This window comes from Medicago sativa, chromosome 3 (genome assembly GCF_051527215.1).
Source record: "Medicago sativa cultivar Bolivia chromosome 3, Bolivia_mono, whole genome shotgun sequence".
NCBI lineage: Eukaryota > Viridiplantae > Streptophyta > Magnoliopsida > Fabales > Fabaceae > Medicago > Medicago sativa.
Genome location: NC_140751.1, coordinates 26,932,187 through 26,940,048, shown reverse-complemented (window position 1 = coordinate 26,940,048; position 7,862 = coordinate 26,932,187). Strand labels below are relative to the sequence as shown.

Genomic DNA, 7,862 nt, shown 5'->3' with positions numbered 1-7,862 from the left:
TTGAAATTGATTCAACTCTTCTTGCATAGCTAGGATCCATCCATCATCTGAAAGTGCTTCATCAACTGTTGTAGGTTCAATCATTGAGATCAGTCCAATCATTGATTCTTCTTGTCTGAAGTATGATCTTGTTCTTCTTGGACTATCTTTGTTTCCAATGATTAGCTCCTCAGGATGTGAAGACTTGTGTTTGAATGTGTTTCTGGGAGGATCTTCTTGATGTGAGCCATCTTGTGCTTCATCAGAAGCAGTTTCATCTTGCGCTTCTGATGTGGGTTCAGCTTCTGGACTATCTTCAGATTCAGCTATCTGATCAGGTTCTGGAGTAACTTCAGGAACCTGTATCTCTGCAAAACTTTCATCTTGCTTTGAAGTTTTATCTTCAAGCTCCTTGTCATCAAATTTAACTTGCATAGATTCTTCAACACAGAGTGTTTCTGAATTATACACTCTGTATGCCTTTGACCTTTCAGAGTAACCTAAAAAGATTCCTCTTTGGGCCTTGGCATCAAATTTCTTTAGGTAGAGCTTGTTGTTCAGAATGTAACATGTACATCCAAATTGATGAAAGTAAGAGATATTGGGTTTTCTTCCTTTAAAGAGTGATAGATCTCTGGCAAGTGCACCAAATACTATCGAAGTAGTAAAAATATCGATCCCACGAGGACTGTTTTTAATCTCAATAATTCAACTACGTTGTATTTTAGGATGTATAAAGGTTATTTTGATTTGCCACTAGGCAGTAGATTGGTTTGATTGCATAAAAGTAATTGCTAAAAATAAATTGGTTTTCAAGAATAAGAGAGAGATGAGTTTAGGTCTTTCGAATCATCTATGTTCCCCTAATTGTTATGTTGCACCTATTCGTATGAATGATCTTCTAATCCCACGATAGTTAACAAAATAGTCCTAATCAATCCCTTGAGTTAGGACCCTCTTCTTAAACTACAGCCCCTAATCCCTTAGGTGGTCTAATAATCTTTGAAGGTTTAAAGCACGTTAACCTAACATCACTAATAAACGATTATCCATTCCTAGACTAACCATGTTTATTAGAACAATTCAATAGGTCTAAGTAGAAAGCTATGGTCAGTAGTCATTCATTCTCACAAAATCATATTTATATTTGATCAGGATATAAAAAGCATTAAGAACAATTGAATTGAATAAAGACTAGAATATCATTCACAATAAATAGAGTTTCACAACATAATATCTCAATTAGGGTTACAACGAATCATCTCAGACCTAACCTCTAATGGATTTAGCTACTCATAATAATGTTTACAAATAACATAATCATTAGAGGTAATAAAACATACACAAAGTGGTTGGAAGATGAAGAAATCGTCCTCCTGGTCTTCCTTGCAGTTGCAAAATCGCACTTGGCTCTCTAGAATTCGTAACCCTTGTTTTTGGAATAGACTTCAGCATAAATAGGCACAGAATATCGCCCAAATCGTGTCACGTTTTAAGTGAATCGTGACACGTTTTTACCTTCTGGAGCAAGAAACTGAATTAGGGTTTCACCAAATCGTGTCACGTTTTACCAATCGTGACACGTTTCTTCAATGTCGAAACAAGAGTTCTGATGCTTCCCAAATCGTGGCACGTTTCTATGCAATCGTGACACGTTTTCTTCTTTTGCAATCCTTCAGTTTTTCTGCTCTTTTTGCTGCATAAGTCTCATTGTGAACTCCATTTTTGTGCTAAAATACATCTAAAATTACGTAATGACAAGCTGTCATCACAACCCCAAACTTAAACCATTCCTTGTCCTCAAGGAATTTACTTGCAAAGCTGATAATCGACAGTAAAATAACAATTACCTATTCAAGCAGTAGTACCCAAAAGTTCAACACCTTACTAGCTAAAGATGAGCTAGTTTGACTTGTATGCATCCACCAATTCACAACTCCACGCAAATATTTGAAATAGGGTTCTACCAGTCGACATGCAGATCTACATATTACCATACGCTTGAAAAGTTTCTAAACATCAATCAAAGTCAATATCATTACACACTTTTGAGGTCTTTAGGGTTATAACGGGGCTTAGGTGAAAGGTGGGACATATTTGGATAAGTAGGCTACACAAAATTAGAGTTAGGCATTCCTACGGAAGTTAAAGAACAAATTCAATCCTACGATCATTCACCTTGTGGAATAACAATCAATGCAAAGGTACTAGAGAATATTTATAACTTTTAGGGACAATCGAGTTTGAAGTTACTCGCATGTTTCAAAGTTTGGTCCCTTTTTCATTATTCATTTCATCTTTTTTTTTTCATACATCAATTTTTGAATGTATATTTGCATTTTGCATGACAATTCTTTTTCTTTTTGTTCTCTTATTCTCTAGTACCCCCACCCCAAACTTAATTGGTTGCAAATTCCAATAGCAACCCCAAACTTAATTTTTAAGCAACATTCTACAATGCCTAACTCAGAAAAACAATAAGGGACAAGTCCTAAAAGTCTCTAAGTTTGTAATGTAGTTTGTCACCGAATAAAAAGTTCTAATCCTACCGGCTCAAAGTGGCTAAGAAAAGGATAAATTGTAACAATTATAATCAGGGTAGGCTTCAAAAGGCTCACAGGACCAAGCACTTTTGCCTCAGTGTGTAATTAACAAAGACCAATCAATAATAGAGAAACAATGCAAGTTCTAGAAATGTAGTTGCATGGAAAACTAATCTATATATAAGTAAATTGAAAAACAAAATATGGCAATGAACCTTATGGCTGAGATTTCTGGGAGTATGTGACTACCTAGCAACGCCGTACACTTCGCCTTTGAAAACCAAGTCACTCCTCCTTTTGAACTTTTGGAATACCACTTGAACAACTATTTGTTATCAAACTGTAAAAAGTCAACTAAACAAACAAATTCATCAATAATAAACAAGTGCAGGAATAATTACATCAACGGGGGGAATAAAACCGAGTTAAACTTAATTAAAAGCAATTAAGATTGTTCGAACATAAAATTAAAGTTACATAACCAAAGTGCTGAAACAAAAACAGAAAAATAAAAATAGGTGGGCCATCAGTAGCCCACTCAATCCTGCATCTGGTCCTCCGGAATCCAAGTGTTGGGGTCCTCCTCTGCATAGGTATCCTCCCCAAAGTGCTGCCTAGACTGAGCTCCACCAGCAGCAAAGTCAGCTCGGATCTCCTGCTCTCTATCCTGAGCTCGACCTCTGGTGACATCAAAGTAGTGGTCCATAGCCTCCTCGGACCCATCAAAGCGCTCGAAAGACCCAGTCATCTTCCTCCTGTTGAGGCAGACCGCCTCGGTGAACTCCTGACCAAACCTCGGACGGTTCCAATACTCCTGATCTGACACCTCATTCATCCAGTTGGCATGGCCGAACATGTAGTCCAGCATCATAGGATGAATAGGTGCATAGGCACCCTGCTGGCTGCTCCCCTCTCCAGCAAAAGTCTGACTCTGAGATGGTGGCTGTGGCTGTTGTGGTGGTGGCGGCTGTGGCTGTCCTGCTGCTGCTGCCTCGGCACCCATGATAGTCTGCATGCGGTCATGATAATCCTTGACAAAGCCATCCATGTAAGTGTCGGTGATGGGCTTCATCATTGCTGCACTCAAATCATTAGCAAACAAATCGCACTCCTCCTCCTCACAAAGCCAATTGATAAGGCTCAAATGAGGGAGTGCCTTCTTGGTACCTGAAGCAAACATATAGATATTGTCGGCAATTAACTCACCAACATTGATGGGTGTACCATCAAGAATAGCAGACAGCGTCAACAAGCGGGGCAGCGGAATCTCTGAAGTACAAGAGGTGCCCTCAATAGTTTGCACCACAAAAGATGCCCACGCCTTTGCATGGGGCTTGAAGTCAGCCCTCAACAGCATATGTGACCCTCCATGCCACTTAGCACCTTCAACACAAATCTGCATAAGCAACTCCTCCCACCTTTCATCATCCCAATTCTTGCACTCCTCCATCCTTCTCTTCACATCACAAATCTCCGGTGGCACAATCTCAAGCAACTGATTAATCCTCTCCGGGCTATAGTCTATCTCCTTCCCCCTCACATAGGACACATACTTCCTCCCCATATACCTAGCATTGGAATAGAATTCTATCCCAATCGTTTTGTTGGCCTGCTCAAATATCATACTCACAAGAGACTCCCACCCTCTCTCAGTGATCACTTGATGGAATTCGGGGTTGGAGATGAGTTTGGTGAAATCAAAACCTCTCTCCGGGATCACCCTATAGCCTCGGATGTCCTTAAAACGGTCACGGGCAGCAGTATTATAAAACCGGTGGTTGATGGACGGTGGGGGTGCGGTGTTAGGGCTAGGTTTGACAGGTTGTTTGCGTTTGGGGGCTATTTTGGCCTTTTTGGCTGGTTGGGATGTGGCTTGGGACTTGCCTTTGTTGCGGGTCTCAACCATGGTTAAGGTTAGGGTTTGGAGAAAAATGGATATTAGGGTTAGGGTTGGAGTGGAGAGGATTGAGATGTTGGATTTGGTTTGTTTGTGGGTGAAAATGAAGGTTAATGGTGATGGTTTGATGATTGGAAGATGAAAAGATGAAGATTTATGGTAGAAAAGGGTTAGAAAATCGTAGGTTATGGTTCTGGGAAAATTTTGGCAGAGTTTGGCTACTTTTGGAAGTGAATGGAATGAAAATCGTGTTGGATATATTTATAGGCTGGGAAAATCGTGCCACGTTTGGCCAAAAACGTGTCACGATTTTGTTTTGTAACGGTTAAATTTTTGAAACTGCTAAAATCGTGTCACGTTTGGGCTAAACGTGTCACGATTGTTCATTTTTGAAAATTTTCTTGCCCAGAAATCGTGTCACGTTTTGGCCAACGTGTCACGATTTCCAATTGTCGAATTGCACCAGTTTGAGACTTAGAAAAATATTTAGGTGCCAAAATTCGTGTCACGATTTCAGCATCGTGACACGTTTTTGGAAATGTCGAATGGCACCTTTTTTTATCTTAGAAAAATTTCTGAGAGGAGCTTCAGAGGGAGGGCAAATCGTGTCACGTTTTGCCCAAAACGTGTCACGATTTGCACAGTATTGGAAAACAAAATAAATTTTCTTTCCTCTGTCTGTTTCAGCTAAAATCTTTTTGTGTTTTTGAATATTTGAAAGCAATAAAAAAAAAAATAAGAAATACTACCTGAAATCTAAATGTGGGTTGCCTCCCACCAAGCGCTTCTTTACCGTCACTAGCTTGACTCATGACGACCCCTAAGGATCATTTGATGTGGCTCCCTCTTCATTGTTTGGGAGTCCTCCTTCACGGTAACATTTCAACTTTTGTTCCTTACCCTTGAAAGTTCCTTGTGCACCAGACTTCTTGAGGTCTACAGCTTCATCAACAGGCTTGTTTCTTGCCAACCCTTCGTCACAGTTCCTCCTAATTCTTTCCAAAGTGTCAGAGAGAGTTGAATGCATACACCATCGAAAAGCAGCCGGCCCATTACGCATCCCACAGGGAATCCTTCTATAAGCCAATTTACCACCTGGACCAGTGGTAGTAGTCTTTATTTCATTTTTACCAGTTGTCAATCCCCCATACTTGTTGTCACGGATGTCTCCTGATGATTGTTGGTGCATATGTTCTTTGTTTACTTCCAGTTGCTTAACACCCTCTATCTTTCCAAGATCTTCAATCACTTCTTGTCTGTCTATAGATTCCACACTTTCCACCTCCGTAGATTGAATAGATTGAGATTCAAGGGGTTTATCTTCCACTGTTTCTTCCACAACATCAATCCGGTAACATTTGGGATTCTCATCTTGGTGCTTCATTGCCTCAAAGATATTGAAGACTACCTGCTCCTTATGGAACCTCAACATTAGCTCTCCACGTTCAACATCAATCAAAGCACGACCAGTTGCAAGGAAAGGTCTTCCTAGAATGAGTGGCATGTCTTCATCTTCAGCCATGTCTAGGACCACAAAATCTGCTGGGAACACCAAGTCATTAACCTTGACTAGCACATCTTCAAGTATACCGACAGGATAAGAGATTGACCGATCAGCTAAAGTAATGGTCATTCTTGTTGGTTTTGGTTCCCCACACTTAAGCTTCTTCATCATTGAAAGAGGCATCAGATTTATACTTGCTCCCAAGTCACATAAAGCTCTTCCAATGTCTACCGGTCCAATGGAACAAGGGATAGTAAAAGCACCAGGATCTTTCAGCTTAGGTGGTAGCTTCTTTTGAAGAATGGCGCTACAATTCTCGGAAAGAGAAATATTTTCATCATCTTTAGGCTTTCTTCTTCCCGTTAGCAAATCTTTCATGAACTTGGCATACAAAGGCATTTGATCAAGAGCCTCACTGAAAGGGATATTTACTTGAAGTTGTGAGACAAGTTGCATGAACTTCTTGAATTGTCCTTCCTCCTTCTTTTTCTTCTTCTCTAGATGAGGATAAGGAAGCTTCACATATGAGGGAATAATTTGTGGCTTGTCTCCATCTTTCAAGATTTGACTCTTTGACTTCCTCAAGATTGAGTTTTCATCTATCAATTTCTCACTTTTATCTCCCTCTATTTTTTTCTTCTTTTCATTCTCAACTACTCCATGATCATTTTCATTTTCAACTACACCCTCATCATTTTTTTCGACTACATCATTCTCCTCCACCTCAACCACTTCATCAACCTTCTTTGGAGCTTTTGGAACTAAAGGTGTCAAAACCTTTTTGCTCCTCAATTCGATAGCATTACAAGACTCATTCTTAGGGTTATCTTTAGTGTTACCTGAGAATCCGCCTTTGTTTTGTTCAGCCAATTGCTTAGCTAATTGCCCCAGTTGAGTTTCAAGCATCTTCCTAGAAGCTTCATTGTTCTTTCTTTCAGCTTCTTGACTCTTCTTCATCTCTTCAAAGTTGCCTTGAGTCATCTTCATGAAGTTCATCATAGTTTCCTCAAGAGCTGATGGCTTCCTTTGTTGTTGTTGAGGAGGAGTGAGCATCTGAGAGTTCAAAGCATTGTTATTTGAGTAGCTCAGATTGGGATGCTTATTAATGCCTGAATTGTAGTATTGATTCTGCCTTTGATATCCTCCCATGAAGTTAGCTTCTTCACTTGATCCTTCTGGAACGCATTCACCGTTGGGATGTTCTTCACCACATAAGTCACACTTGATTGCAGCTACTTGTTGTTGCTTTTGAGCCAAAGTGAAACCTTGCAACTCCTTAGTTAGAGCTTCAATTTGTTTGTTCATAGCTGCTTGGTTAGCAAGGATAGCAGTTTGTTCACTCACACCAAACACTCCTCTTTCCTTCTTCTTAGCTTCAGCACGATACTCATTTCCAGCCATGTTTTCTATCAAAGCTTGGACTTCATGATCAGTTTTGCTCTTGAGACTACCTCCCGCGGAAGCATCTAAGAACATTCTAGTGTTTGGTGTTACCCCCTCAGTGAAGATTTGGAGGTATTGCTTCTCGGTGAACTCATGATTAGGGCATCTCTTAAGAAGTAAGTTGAATCGCTCCCAAGCATCATACAATGATTCACCTTCTCCTTGCTTGAAGTTAGAGATCTCCATCTTCTTGTCCCAATACTTAGACATAGGGAAGTACTTCTCCAAGAACTTCAGCTCTAACTCTTCCCATGTTTGGACAGTCCCGTTTGGAATTGTTAGCAACCAATCTTTTGCTCTTCCCGTCAAAGTGAAAGGGAACAGCCTCAGTTTCTTCTGTGCTTCAGTCACGGTGGCTGGTTGCACACAAAACTCGCAGGTTTCAGCAAAGCGGCTCAAGTGTTCATGCGGACTCATAGCTTCAGTCCCATCGAATTGCTTGTCCCTCAAACCGTTGAGGACAGTTGTCTTGATCTCGAAAGCCACGGGGTTAGCT

The 7,862-nt window shown here is 40.4% G+C and overlaps 1 non-coding gene across 1 annotated transcript; it reads left to right on the top strand.

The window, feature by feature from the left end:
- The first annotated feature begins 7,454 nt into the window (after positions 1–7,454).
- On the top strand, positions 7,455–7,561 carry LOC146936798 (small nucleolar RNA R71). The gene has a single exon (XR_015033788.1). It is a non-coding gene; the product is annotated as a small nucleolar RNA R71 (small nucleolar RNA).
- Positions 7,562–7,862: the final 301 nt, after the last annotated feature.